The sequence below is a fragment of the Parasteatoda tepidariorum genome, chromosome 3 (assembly GCF_982258835.1).
Source record: "Parasteatoda tepidariorum strain Cologne lab strain chromosome 3, Ptep-v5.0, whole genome shotgun sequence".
Taxonomy (NCBI): domain Eukaryota; kingdom Metazoa; phylum Arthropoda; class Arachnida; order Araneae; family Theridiidae; genus Parasteatoda; species Parasteatoda tepidariorum.
This window is the reverse complement of record NC_141757.1, coordinates 52,503,136-52,519,007: the sequence shown is the minus strand read 5'-3', so window position 1 is coordinate 52,519,007 and position 15,872 is coordinate 52,503,136. Positions and strand designations below refer to the sequence as shown.

At 28.4% G+C, this 15,872-nt stretch overlaps 1 protein-coding gene across 2 annotated transcripts in view; it reads right to left on the bottom strand.

Annotated features, from left to right (window-relative positions):
- Positions 1–10,767, bottom strand: part of LOC110282812 (RYamide neuropeptides) — a 93,434-nt gene extending 82,667 nt beyond the window's left edge. For both annotated transcript variants that reach the window (XM_071179491.2, XM_071179495.2), the window contains exon 1: positions 10,628–10,767. The gene's annotated coding sequence lies outside the window, so the exon portion shown is untranslated. The remainder of the gene's footprint in view (positions 1–10,627) is intronic.
- Positions 10,768–15,872: the final 5,105 nt, after the last annotated feature.

Genomic DNA, 15,872 nt, shown 5'->3' with positions numbered 1-15,872 from the left:
AAATTTTCATACTATTTTTTCAAGCAGTAATTACTACTGATTTCCACATAGCTTTTGAAATCTGATATTTTTAATACGATATCATTTATTACAACTGAATCTCGAAATAAAAACACTCATTTAGTAACCCCTTTTTGAAGAGTTCGATTCGCATGAGTTCACCGTCCATCTTTTTTTTACGCTAGTTTTTATAACCAATATCATTTACATATTTTTTTAATGCAATGATGAATAACAAAATGCGAAAAAGGAAATAATTAGAGTGTTCATCTTTCTACAAATTGCGAGAATATCACCGATAATATTAGAATAAAAAATAAATTACGTATCCAATTAAAACAATTACTTTATTTGATTAGGTTTATTTATTTAATTTTTTGTTGAAGTTAACGCTTCTGTTATTTTAAATTTGTAACATGTATACCTGTTATTTTTAAGCATCTAGCAGAAAGATATTTGCATTAGGGAGGTATGTTGCAGAAAGCCCAAAAAAATTTTGCAACAGGCTCTTTTTCTCGGTTTTCTCCGTCCTTAAATATTACCACAGCATAACTTAAATTTCCCAAAGATACCCTTTTAAAATTAAATAGCATTTTTTACACAGAACTTTCATACGATGTAATATAACCAACACTTCTCACTGGAAATTTTAAAAAATTAATAAATTTCTATTTAGATTTTATGTTTTTAATTTAAGTATCATTGGGAAAATTCTTCCTAATGAAATTAAAAAAATAATGCAATTATATTTAAGAAAAAAATTACAACCTCTTGTAATAAAGTAAAACATTTTATCTCCCCCTGCTAGTTCTTTCCATTTCAGACTTTATTTTTTTTTTTTAGCTTTTAAATTTTTATATTTTTCTTTACTCTTATATCCTTTCTGAAGCATTTTCTGTAATTATATGAGTCACTCACACAATCAGCTTTCGGTAATTATATAAAAAAAAACTACAGTTTTCAAAAGAAATAACTCAAATGAAGCATTTTTACATTCAGAATAAATATATATTACGGGGAAGGCTGATTTAAACTAATGTGGCTTAAGCCAAGCGGTTTTTTAAAATAAACCCACAACCAGTTTTGAATGAGAAAAAAACTGTCATAGTTTAATTTTCTATTATTTACATAAATACATTTCTTTTAAGTATAACCTAATGAAAAAATAACAAATTTTCCCATAAAATGTCTACAATTTCAATTTAAAAACTTGGGTGTTTATTACTTTGAATAAACATTGATGTGTAATTTTTAAATATTTACCTATAATTGCGTTTCTGCAAAAATATAAATGTAACACTAATTGATGTGGTGAAATTTAAACTTACTTAAGTCGTCATCTCTCTAATAAATGTTTAAAATAAGACCCACCGCTAAGATTCCGTGTTCTGATAGCTTTTAAAATCAGGTATATAATGAATTATAGAACATGTTAAAATGAGACGAAATTTTCCTCATTTAGTTATAATATCGTATGCTTCTAATCCAAAGAAAAATTAGAATGAGATACTATTCTGAAATTTATCTTTAATTTTTCAGCTTATTTTAAGAATTTTTTCTGTTTTACAAGCACATTTTTAATGTGTATATATGCAATATATTCTTATTTCAAATTTCAATATTTTCAATATATATAATGTTTGTATAAAAAAGCACTTTGGCAACAAACTAGATATTCGAAATTCATTTAAAATATTATCAATGTATGTTATTTCATTTAATGCTGAATTATTTATAGGCATGTTGTAATGCTTAAATCTTTATTATGCTAAAATAATTTTCAAAAAAATATATTTTATTCCTTGTTTATTTTCTTCACTGTTTCATATGCCTATGAAGTCTGTTTGACACATTAAGTCCTTTTCATTGTTCTATAATTCCCAAACGGTTTAAACCAAATATTTTCCCTTGGTTTACACCAAAAAACCCAAGTTTTCTTCCAAAACTGCTATGCATATTATATGAAACACTAATATGTATGTATATTATTAAAAAATGATTAAATTTCTTTTTCGAGTTGGTAACAAATAAATTAAAGTTTGAAATATCAAGTGAGTGAGCATTCATAATTATGAAAATTTAAAGAATATCTAGTAAAAAAGGTATAAATTAACTAACAACACTTACTAAAAATAACTACACCAACATCTAATTTAAGCGTAAATTGCTTCCACTTAGACATGCCGATCCAATAGCCTTAAATGAAGCTTAAGGCAATATCCTTCAAAGTTGAGATTCTTTAATTCATTATTTACCTAACTTTATTTAATTCTTGATGCATCTGCAAACTAACAAATTTATAAATGGGCATGTAAATTTTCAGAATAGTCTACTTTTATTTAATGTTTCACGTTGCCTGAGTTCTAGTCAAATTTAAATCAATATTCAAATTATTAAATCAAAACCAGCAGGCCGAATACTCCCTGTGAATTAAATGGTGACTGATGCTCGTTAAATCTGCCGGGGTTACAAAACCTCCAAGTTCCAAAGCAAATCAACACCTCTGCAGTAGGCTGAGATAGCGTGGTTGGTAGGGTACTAGACCCATGTCCGAGAGTTCGTGGGTTCAATCCCCGACGGGCGAAAACTCCCCGTGCAGTAAATGGTGACTGATGCCCGTTAAATCTGTCGAGTCCCAAAGTCCTCTATGTTCTCATAAAAAATCATACCTCTTAGGGAACTGATTCAGGAGTTTCACTGTTTTCTGGATTGGCTCAAAATTACAAGGCTACAGAGTTGAACATTAGTAGTCGTAACCCCAAATTTGAGTGGAATGTTCAACGACGGTTACAAAATATAAAATTATAAAAAATACCTCTGCAGTACTGATCCCTTGTCTTTTGGACTCTGCAGTTCCCTTGTCTTTTGGATTAGGTTCAGAATTACGAGGCTACGGAGTTGAACATTGGTAGTCGTAAACTCAAATTTGGGTGAGCTGTTCAGCGGCAGTTATAAAAAGAAAAATTAAAGCAGCAGCCATATTTGCCTTAACAGCGGGGGAAACCCAAAACAAAAGCCTTATTTTTTTTAATAAAGTTGATATTAATAAAAATTTGTTTCCGAACTTCCTTTTAAGGTACATAAGCAAAATTATATTAATATTAAAACGTATTTTTGAATATGATTAAAGTTAGAGTATATTATTAGAACAGTTATTAAATAGTTTCATAAGTATTTCTTTTGAATGACAAAGACAAGACAAATTATAGGTCAGAATTAGGATCCAATCATGAACAGCCGGTAGTAAACTAGACTACGTCACTTCCGCACTGCCTTAAATTACGTCATATAAAAATTTCACTTCAGAATTTTTAAATTTCTTAGCACGTCAAAATTCATCAGTTTAAAAATATGTAAATTTTAAAAAAAACAGTCCAAAAATTTAATAACAAAATTATATTCTATTATTATATAAAATAGTTAAAAAGTTTATAAAATAGTTTATGATAATATCTTTATCCAAAAAACCTTTTTTACCCAAAATATGTACAATTTGAATTAAATTCTCATATGAACAATAAAAATATCTTATGAGGCAAATGAGGACGCATTTTTAAAATTAAATTTAATAAAATGAAAAAAGTCAATTTTATAACACTTTAAAAAACAACTTCTAGAGCAGCAAAAAAAGCACTTGACATCGCAAAAATAACTGATGACAAATTTAAGAAAAAAACGATTAAATATAGGTCTAAGAAGAAGAGTGTATCTAATGGAAAAATATTTATCATGAAAATGTGTCTAAAATATGTTGACCTTGTTTAAATCTTCATGTAGATTAGAATTATTTTTCGAATGTTTGAATAAAACTATAAAAGTATTAGCTAGTTAGAAATACTTCTTCTTGATTCTAAGACATTTATTTGACTTGTACTTTCACTTTTATTCTAAATTTAAAAATGAGTGTTATTTGAATGAAAAATACTTTAAAAATTTATCAATAAATTAATTATTACTTTATTTTGAAAATAAAACATTAATATTATCTTTAATATTTACTAAAAATTAATAAATATTGTTAAATAATACTTTAAAAATACCGATGAGAAAATATAAATCGCCTAATTACTTTTATTAGAGTTCATATAATTTAATTAAGATATTCGTTTATGTTTAATTTACTCTTATCCAAAAAAGACTCTTTACTAATTAAAGTCTTTAAAATGATTTTCATTTATCGTTAAATTTTTCTTTTAATAACTGTTCCCAAAAAATGAATCATTCATTTAAAACAAATAATTTCATAGTGATTTTAACATATCCTGTGTATTTTCCACTCGATAGAAGTGAAGAATCTCCTGTGATTTTGAATTCATGCTTCATAAATAAGCAAATAAACAACGGCGTATTATAAATTAATTTAATTTACGCCTTTAAGAAGTCTATGTTTCTTAATATAGATTTCTAAAACAATTTTATAATATTAGTTCAAATTGTAAAAAATATTTGTTATAATTCAATACCGAAATTATATTTCCAAACTATATATTAATACCCAAAGTAAGATTTGAAAAATAAATAAGTTTTTCAAAAAGCTTTAAAGCAACCAAAAATTAAAAAAAAATTTTATTTGATTAAATTTATACGCTTAAAATTATAAATTAATGCTCAACATATGGTTTTAATTACAATTAAATCTTTAAAGTAGCTGCTAAAAAATTAGAATTTTAAAAAAATCAAAAGCTTATTGAATATTTTATTGTTCTTAACTTTGAAACATAACTTTATAATTTATATAGATAGTACTTTAGAAATCATCGTCTATAATTGAAGTCATAAAATTTGCATATTATGCCTTGAAAATCAATTTTTAAACTAGGTAAAGCTTGAAAAGAATTACTGAACTCAAAGGAATCACAACTGAGGAAGTTAGGATTTAAGTTACTAAAATGAGTTTAATTTGTGTTAGGTTAAACTTAGGTTGTCTTAAAGTAGTTTCCAATAATCACCCTTAAACTTCTGTTTATATTATCAAACAGGTTTTGATGCTTTCAGTTTGCCGTCCTCAGTAGTGATATTCGTTAGCTTATTATATTTTCCTAATTAAGGGATTCTTAACATGCAAACTTGTATGAATTCTTGACGATGATTCCAAAAATAAGTATTTGCAGTCATTGTGAGTCTCTCTGTATTTTTTCAAGCAATTTTATTTTATATATGTCGTTGAACAGCTGACCCAATTTTGAGTTTGCAACTACCAATGTCCATCGCCTAAGCCTTGTAGTTTTGAACCCAATCTCTTAGCCCATCCCTTAGCTCAGAGACTCTTACCCATGCTCCGTTCACCACTGAGGATATTTTTACGTCAGCACTGTAGTCGGTGCGAGCTGGGTGCGGAATTCGTATCGACCAGCCATCCCTGGGATTCGAATCCGGTTTATCTCATCTCTTGAGCCACCACGGCTCTGTTCAAAAATTAAATCAGATTTAAAAAGGGAGAAACAGTTATCATCAATAATATAATACTTTTAAACTTTTTTAACAGAGAACTAAGAAACCTTTTCGTGCAATGCAAAGTAAAATATCATGGTTTAAAGAAGTCATTTTAAATTACATAAATAAATAAAAGAAAATGGATACAAGTTTTAAAAAATATATTTTTGTGTGGAGTGGAGATGGATACAAATTTACATTTTAATGGAATAAAAATAGTTGATAAAATTACGAAGTAATGGGTGAATTCAATTGGGTTTTTGAAAAAGAATCCTTTATTTAATTTTTACCTAGTTCAATTACGTATACATTTTCGAAACATACCTTAACTTATAATTCAGATGTTTATTTTTTTAATATAATTATGCTTTTCGCACACATTTCTAAGAAATTAAAGAATTTAAAATCACTGGTATTTAAAATTTAAAAAAAATTAGTTAGACACTGAAAAGCAAAATTAGTAGAGAAAAAGAGGACTAAGGTAATAAGAGAAAGATAAAAAAAACTGCTATGTTATTTAAGGCCAATGATGTTTGATTAAATTTGGTAGAAAGCATTAATTTTATTTCATTTCATAACCATCGTTGAACAGCCGATCCAATTTTTCGGGTTTACGACTACTAGTGCTCAACTCCGTAACCTAGTAATTTAAAACCCAATCCAGAAGACAAGAGAACTCCTAGATCAAGTATTGGGAGAATTTGCCTTCGTGAAAAACTGTTTGATGGAACTAACCCTCATTTGCTTTACAATAAGGTGAAAATCATGAAAACCTCCCATGGTTAGCCTGACGGCAAGGGGACTCTAGGCCATGATCCGTCTACCACTGAGCATATTTTACATCAGCACTATAGTCGGTGCAAACCGGATGCGAAATTGGTATCGACCAGCCATCGCTGGTATTCGAACCCAGCTCACCTCACTGGAAGGCAAACGCTCTATCCCCTGAGCCGCCACTGCTTAGAAGGTATTAATTGGAATAAAAAAATGAATAAAAAATAAGGCACCTACTAAAGAGAAAAAGCAATAGATAAATGACACAAATTCATTTAGGAGAAGCTTTGTAAATCGCCGTACTATTATTGATTCCCATGATGCTTAATTAAGTTTGGTAATAGGTAGTAACTGAAATGAAAAAAAATAAACTCAGTACTAAAACGCATAACTAATGGAGAAATTTCACTACTTCGTTAATGAGAAAAGCAAAGACTCCACATGCTATTTTTGATACCAAATACGCTTAATTAATTTTACTATAACTGCTATAACTGGGAATAAATAATATGAATTACTATATCTGAATAAATAAAATGAATTATGCATTAAATAGCAAAATTAATTGTGAAATGGTACAAATTTGTTTTGAAAAAAAGTAAAAAGTCGCCATAATATTATTGAAACCAATGATTCTTCATTACTTTTGTTAAAAAGTACTAATTTAAATAAAACTTCAAACTTTGTACTGAAATACAAAGTTAAGGAGGAAATGTTACTAATTCGTTAAAGAGGAATGTACTATTATTGACGATAATGATGCTTAATTAATTTTGGTAGTAGGCGCTTTTGGTATTATGGTAATTTTAGCAACTTTAATCAGATTTTAGTAAGATGTTAATGTAGGTAAAACTAGTATATTTGGTACCCATTAAAACTGCATCATTACAGTTCCAGTTTTAGTATAGATACTGATGAAAAGTATTGCTTGATTAAAATTTCATTAGCTTCAAAAACATACAAAAAGGAAAGAACAGTCAACATGTTTCCAGCTCTCAAAATCAGGTGCTCATTTTCAAGACTTTCTAGACGTCAATGAGAAGAATTAAAAATGATTTGGAATATAAAACGCAAAGTTGCCAGCGCAAGAAATGAAAAATGAAGGTGAGAAACAAGTCCAGAGAAACCACAGTTGCCGTGAGAGAAAAAAAGATGAAAAACCACAGTGGCTGACACCAAGAATCCGAGGCATCAAAATGAGGTATTGGGACTGGGGTGGAAATAACTTTCGCATTCTCGAAATTGAATTTATGTCCCAAGATTCCAACAATGCGTCACAATTGACGATTCTTCGTATTCTTGATAACGGACATATCTATCTTATTCCTAAAGTTTAAACTTTAAAGCTCGTCTGGTCAAGTTCGCTTTGCCCAGCGATTATCAAAACTAATAGAATCTTTAAGAAACTTACATTTAGTTTTGTTGCCTAAACATCAAAATAAAACCAAACCGGAAGAAGATATTAACAGTTTTATAACAAACGGGAGAGAAAAAATATATAGTAACATGTTTTCTGTAAAGATTAGAGGAAAACGCGTTTGGCTCTAGTGAGTTTATCAAGAGCTGAATGATCTATAGAAGGATCAACTATAGCGGGCAACTTGTTTACTCCACTATAGTGTTGTAGAGCAAAAACATGATCTTTTACATTAATTTTGGGATAAAGTAAACGCTAAAATCTATACAAGTAAGACATGATTCACATAAGAGTCAGTTAAGTTAATTTTACGATGCAATTAAATGTAAGAATAGTAAGTTTCGGATGTATCTACACACTATATTAAAATAAAATTAGTTACAGTAAGAACGGAAAGAATATTAGGATTAATTCGAATTAGGCTTAATCGAACGCGAGCTTATAAAAATTAAATATTACAAAACAGCAGCTAATTCACATTATTGATTGTAAAAACCTACTTATATTATCGAAATTACGCCAAGATTGGTGTTTTCGGAAGCAAAAATAATACACGAATGGTGTGAATGCGAATGAGCTCGATGCGATCATTTTCCATTAATGGTGTTATGCGTCAAGTATATGTGAACGCTTAATTTGGAGTTAATTTGAAATGAAATACTCCTTAAAACAATTTTTTGGGATTTTTTAACATCAAATTAACGAAATATTTAACCTTAGTTTTTACAATATTAGTTTATTCATATCATAAATTTCCAATTTTCCGAATGTTAAGTAAATTAGTTCGCTCTAATTTTTTCAGAATACTCGAGAGAAGTAAGAACACGTGAAAATATTATATAAATTTAAAATGATGAAAAATTTACTCACGCGATATTTCAGCTTAAATTCCAGAAAACAAAATTATCAAAATATCGACATTTACAAAAATTATGTTAATTACCTGCAAATAAATTTGAGCAACATTACAAAATCTTTTTTGTCTTTGTTCTTCAAATTCATCAAAATCTGGAACTACTTCAAAGTGTACAAAAAATAAAGAATACCTCGTTAAAAGAAGAAGAATACTTAACAATGTTATTTAGTTGTAATGAAAGTATCCATATTTTAATTTTAAAACTGTCAGATACAAAAAATTACAAAGGCTTCAGTGCAAATGTCAGTGTTTTTATTCAAAGTGGGCTAAACAATTTAAAAATTTTGATCAATAATATAATAAAATATATATACCCCAAAATAAGTATGTTTTTCTGGGTGAATTTTAAAACAGCATGATAATTGAAAACATAGATTTTTATTTTTCGCATTATCCTATATCTTTTAAACAAAATTTAAACTCGTTAATGAAACAGTTTTGTAAAACCAAATACCCGAAAAATAGATAATGTCCGTATTCTTTTCAATTTTTATCCGACTTGCTTAAAAATGTAACAATTTTGAATATCATTTATATAGTTTCGGTTATGTGTAAAACATATGTTTTTGAATTTCTTAGCTGATGAAAGGCTATTGTACTATAAAAATGGCCCAAAAGTTAATGTTTAATTTATCAAAAACGATAACTGCAATAAAAATCCCTTCGTACAAAAGAAATTACACTGTAAAAAATTCCGAATTAAATTACGTTGAAATTTTTTTAATTTCAATTATTTAGTATATGTTTTTGATGAGTTTTTTTAAAAAAATAAAATGACTAAGAAAACTTGACGATTGAATTTTTTTCCTTTTTGAATCACTGTTTCACATTAGCGTATAATAACAACTACTTCCTTTGTTTTTATGAATTCGCAATTATATTCCTATGATAGGTTTTCACTTTACAGCACGATATAAAATAATTCGTAATGCATTTACTTTTTTGTAAATATATTTCTAGAATCTTTGTAAAAAAATGGATAAAAAAAATTCCCGATACATTAAGGATTCTTACTCCAGTTTTATATGACAAATAAGCAAATTTTTTTCACTATGATTGACCTTGAAAATGCTTCGTCAAATCATAATAGTTTTATTTTAAAACCTAACTCTTATTCTGTAATCTGTTATGCGAAAGTTTGTTGAAAAAGTTTATAAAATATATTTATATAAAAATTGGTGATTACATGAACAACTAGTGTAGGTTGCTTTTTGAATGCTTTATTTTACTACCAAACTGTAAAACTTTCCTGATCAAATTACGGTAAAAAGTATACCGACATTCAAGATGCCGGTATATTTTACTATAAAGTCCATTTTCAATGGAACATATTACGAAACATAATATGTTATAAACAGTAATTTTTACGGTTTATGAGATATACGTATTTATAAGATTACGGCTTTACGAATAATTAACAGTAATCGAAATATAACTATAAAATTTCCATCTTTTTTTTTCTTTTTAAATTTTTATTGCATATTCTCCATTTCAGCAAAAAATTATTAAACAACACACAATATTGAATACATATCTTTCAAACTACTCTTTCTAACATAATCTAAAAAACTAATTTTTGCTTATTTCATTCGATTTCATGCAATTACTTTAAGTAAGTGTTTCTCAAATTGTGGTACGCGCACCCCCATGGGTACGGGAACAGTTTAGCGGGGGTACGCGTTCTTATGCGAAATATCTTTCAACATAGGAAAATTTTAAAACATTTTATTTAAAAACAAAGCTAGCCATGAAAATTTACGATTATGTATTTTTCTATTGGCTATTTTTTGCAGAGTTAACATTTAATAATTAGTGGTGTCAACAGTCAGTTGTGATTTTTAACTTTTGTGCAATTTTTTTACAGTAAAAAATACATTTAATTTTTTTATTAGTGGTACACAGCGTTACGAAAAATTTCGAAAGGGTACACAAAATTCATAAGTTTGGGAAACACTACTTTAAGTGAACGTTTAACAAAAGGTGTCGAACTTTAAAAAAAAAATTTATTTTTATTTAATTTTACCTAAAACAGCAATGTAGCTGGTAATTAGACCATCAAGAAATTTTAAATAAAAAAGGGAACTTACCTAAAACAAATGTTACAAGCTTGGAACTTCGAACTGTAGAAATGTTTCACAGATTTTTGATAGAGTTTTTCTTGTTAAGTGACTTAAATTGTGGCTGGAGTTTCTTTATATGGATTCAGAAATGCAACGAAAAAGCGACGAATCCTCCAAACATGCGCTAAATTTCCAGCGCGCCTTGTCCCCTCCTCTTGTCGACCCACACGAAACGCCCTGGTTGGTGCAAAGGCGGTGGCGCTTGCGCCCCTGCTTTCGCTTTCGGGATATCTTCATCAAATGAGGATCTGGAAGTGAAACTTTAGATTACTTTCCATCACTAACAGTTGGTTTTAAAAAAAAGTTAAATGAATGAATGGGAAATACATGGTGAAAAAAGGTCATATAGTCAATTTTAATCTTTTCTAAACAGAAGTTATTTATAGAAAAGGCGTCTCTAATTTGCGTTAATGTCATTCTAAAATAAACAATATATTTCATACTTTCTTTATTATCTCGATACATTACAATTTCTTTCACCTCAGAGGACAATTAAATGTCAAATAATAATTAATGAGCTTAGCTTGGCTTGTTTTTCAATTTTAAATGAATTAGATTTTTTTATAGTGTTTTATCAAACATTATCTTCTTAATCATATCAAAACCCTCTTTTCATATACACCCACTCAACTTAAAGCTAAACTTCCTCATTTTTCTTTCGTTCTATTTTTAAGTACTTCTGCCAATAATTAACTATATTTTATACTTGTTAAAAATTAAGCATATGTCAGGCTTAAGTTAGCAGACTATGAAATACTTAAAATCAATGCTTAAAAATGACGTCATAGGGGTCAATGGTCTTATTTCTCATATAATTGTTAATAATTTGTTCGAACCATACCTGGATGACTGGATGCCATATCTGAATGATAGTAATTTTATAAATAAAAGTCTTGGGGCAATATTACGATAAGCCTAATTTTCAAGTAGTTTCAAGTAGGAGGTTAGAAATACAATTTCTAAGCAGGCAATAAGATGCGTGCTATGCTTATATCTAGTAGAAATTTCTGAATCGTAAAGAACTTAGTAATAATTTAACGTAAAACCTTTGAAAAGTGTGTGGTTTATCACAATCATATCCCAAATACGTGGAACGTATTCGTTTCTAAAATTAAACAATAATAATATTTGGTAACGAAAAACACATTTCAAATACTTTGTGAACTAATAATAAAAGAGTAATTGATTTTTAGATAAGCATTTTGTTTTTCAATATAATGTTGCAATAATGAGATTCACTTTTAAACTCTCGCGTGTTTAATAAAATTATATTACTTAATATTTCTAAATTGTATGTATAAAATTTAGCGAAAGTAAATTTTAAAGAATTCCATCCCAGTCACAAGCATACCCATGGAACTTTTTTGAGCATAGCAGAAGTTCTGCCCACTTTTTGAAGCGAAAAATTGTAATAATGCTATGAAAATGAACTTTCAGATCTCATTTCAACACGACATATGAAAACAAAGCATCTCTTAAAATGGAATCTCAATAGTTAGTTTAAAAAATATATCTGATACATTGTTGTCTAGAATAAAACATTAAATTTCTAGGAATTAAATTTGCTAAAATACAATTATCTCTTCACTCTTCATGATAAAAATTATGAAATGGTGCAAAATATTCAATTAATGCGTAAAATACTTTTTTTACTTCCTTCTGTATGATTTTAAGAATAAAAAATTAGAAGTATCAAAGAATATAATTTTGTTTAGTGCAAGAAAAAAAATATTTGCAATTTTTTTTTATTCCTTTGGCGTAATTTAATATTAAAGACAAAATTGTACGCAAAAGTAATTGTATTCAGTACGAGGAAGTTAGAAGTGTTTCTTATTTACCGTTTAAAACAGAAAGAAAAAATCATTTTAAAATACTAATATTTTTATTAATAACTAGCTGAATACCCGTTCACACGGGATGAGTAAAAAATAAGTAAAGAATCAATAAATCAGTAATGAGAAACACTACGAAATCATGCTCAAAGCTGAAAAGTATTAACAGACACTACTAAGGAGTTTGATGGAAGAACCGGCTAAGTCATAGTTTTAAGGAAATTAATGAATCAGAGAAAATAACATAAAGTGGATGCATCAATATGGGTATGTTTAATGTAACAGAACTTTTTTTTTACTTTACTTTAATCTTAGCATAACTAATCCACATCGGTTTTTAGCATATTTGCATGATTTTTGTTTCAAATTAAATAAAGCAGTGATAAATAAAATAAAGCAAAGAATTATTGGTCCCTCCTTCTATTAAATTGGTAATAAAATTGCTCAGTTACAACTTTTTTTTCGTTCTGAAAATTTTACTTACCTGGTCCTTCTACTAAGTTTTTCAATTAATGTAGCTAAAAAAAAATTTTTTTTTAGCTATTTTTTTTTCCTTCTATTAAATTGGTAATAAAATTGTTCAGTTACAACTTTTTTTTCGTTCTGAAAATTTTACTTTCCTGGTCCTTCTACTAAGTTTTTCAATTAATGTAGCTAAAAAAAAAATTTTTTTTTATTCAACATTATATGTTGCTCATTTTTGGTAACTTATCGTTATTGAAGTAAGTAAAATTCGTTTTGTGTAGTTCATTCCATTAGAATTAAGATAAAATGTATTTAGCATCAATGGGCCATGATGCTATTGCTCGCGGCTTACTCATAATAGTCAAAATTTACCCCTATCGAGTAATTTTTTGCGTATATATCCCTTAAGCCTACTCCCTTAGCCGTAAAACACTTATTTCCACTTAATTTTCGGTATTAAAACGGCTCAGTATTGGCTCTGCTTTAATAATCACCAAATATATCAATATAATATTTTATGCCTATATTAGTGTATATGGTACTATTACATAACCCTTATACATTTGAATTTTGTGAAAAATACATTTGTCAGTGACAGCTGACTAACGCTATTTTTTTTAAATAGAATTTTTATTAGAATTTGATAAGGATTTTGAAACGTAACCAAACCATTTCTCTATCTGGCCTTTAATTTACTGTTAAATTATTTATAAGTAGTAGTGGAACAAAGTTCTTTTAATTCCAATTCATTAAAATATTAATACACTATCTTGGCTGCCACTGAAAAAATATTTCTGAAACTACGGAAAACCCATTGTAAAATTCTTATCAAAACTGTTTCAATTACCATACTACTAGTAGTAGTATATATGACAGTCAGTAGTACGAAATAAACAAGCGTCATCTACGAATGGCGATTTTCTACGGTTTTCTAGACGAATTTCCTATTAATCTTTCTCCCTTTAACTTCGCTTTATAGCTCATTGATATCAATATTAATAAAGCATTAATGTCAATAATAATATGGCGAATTCTTACTGCTCTCCAAAATAAAATCAGCATCTTTTCTCCCTTGTTTCTGCTTTTTAGTACAAACGTTTTTTTATATCTGTTAACAAATTATTAAGCAACACTATCGTCAATGATAGTATGGCGATTTTTTACTGTTCTTCCAGACAAATAAATATCTCCACTCCATTACTTTTGCTTTCCAGTACATACAGAATCGCTACAAAATACTGTTACAAATATCGAATCATTTTATTCTACAGATAATATATAGAAAATAATAAATACACAAATATGATGAACACTATAAATGGATATTTACCTTAAAAACTTTTATTCGAATCAACCACCTTCTTTATCAATTACTAAAGATAATCTCTTACGCCATTGTCCGATGATGGCATAAATAATTTTAAGAAGTAATTCGAAACATTCACGGTATAAAAAGCTCTGAGAGAGTCTAAACTTCTGTGCTGTTTAACATTAACTTTAGACTCTGGAATCCCCTAACACAATAGTCTAAGGGATTTAGATCCAGTGGAAAAGGGGGCCCAATCTTCTTGCTTAATAAGCTTCGGGCAATTGAGTCAAACCTGAATTGATTTGGCTCGGTGCGATGGTGCAGAACCTTGCTGAAATATCCAATACTTTTCGGGATACAACCTATCAGCATGTGGCAATATATGTGTAGCCAATACTTCCTTTTTGTAATAATCAGCATTGAATTTTACCTCTTTATCGATGAATTTCAGAGGAAATTTTCCGTTGTTTCACACTGCAGCCCAAACCATTATAGACTTCTTGTTCTGATAGAGTCTTACAGTTTGAACATTTTTAGGTATATCATCGAGGGTTACTGAATATACAACATTATTTTTAACATTATGGCATTGTTCTGTGTAAAATATTTTCTCACCAGAAAAGATTATAGTGTCAAAACTTTTGCTACCATGCCGGTTCAGGAATTTCTAACATCTTTGTATCTTTTCTTAATTTTTGTTCAATTGTCAAGCCTTGAACTTTTCGTTTTGTGATAAGCGTGCAAACCCAAATCTACATTTAATATAACTTTCCCACTCGCGCTCTTTTCTTCATCCACATTTTATTAGCCGAATGTTCTAGATTTCTGCGTATCTTTTCACGAATTCTTTTAAAGTGCTCTTTTGTACGAACTAAGGGTGGACGACCAGACCTGGGTCGATCTTTGCAGCTACTTGCATCCAATAATCGATTTATAGTTCTATATATTAATGTTCTATTAAACCCAAGAGATTTCAACTGCTTTAAGATTCTACCTGCAAAAAATCTTCAATCGAAAAGCTGTTTAACCATCAAACGTTTCGATTTTTTCTTTAAGCTGATTCTAAATATTTTGCTTTAAACGAAAATCGTTTGCACTCATAGAAAGTGCCACTCACAGGAATAGTGAGAGAATTGTTTTACGAAACAATTAAAATTAATTCTTATTTTTAAGAGTGTTACAGTATATAGCAGCGACACTGTAGTTCATTTCTTTTATTTCAATATGCCTAATATATATATATTACATAATAATACATATATTACCTAACTTAAGCATCAATGGCGTCAATATGGTGAATTTTTATGTTTCTCCTAAATGAATTAGTCCCACTTTCCCATTAGTTTTGCTTTGAATGTAGATATTTTTTCTATTCAGTTGTTGATTTCAAATTAACAACACGTTTAAAAGAAATATTATAAATTAAAAAAAATACGTGTGATATTAGACAACTTTAAAAGTATAACTTTGGTGACGAAGATCGCACATGCTACCTCGTAATGTTGTTCATTGTATTTATCCGACATAACGAATATAAAATAATTAAATATTTAAATACGTGCAATAAACTATTTCTTGGTCAAAAAGAGCTACAGGCTAGAAATCA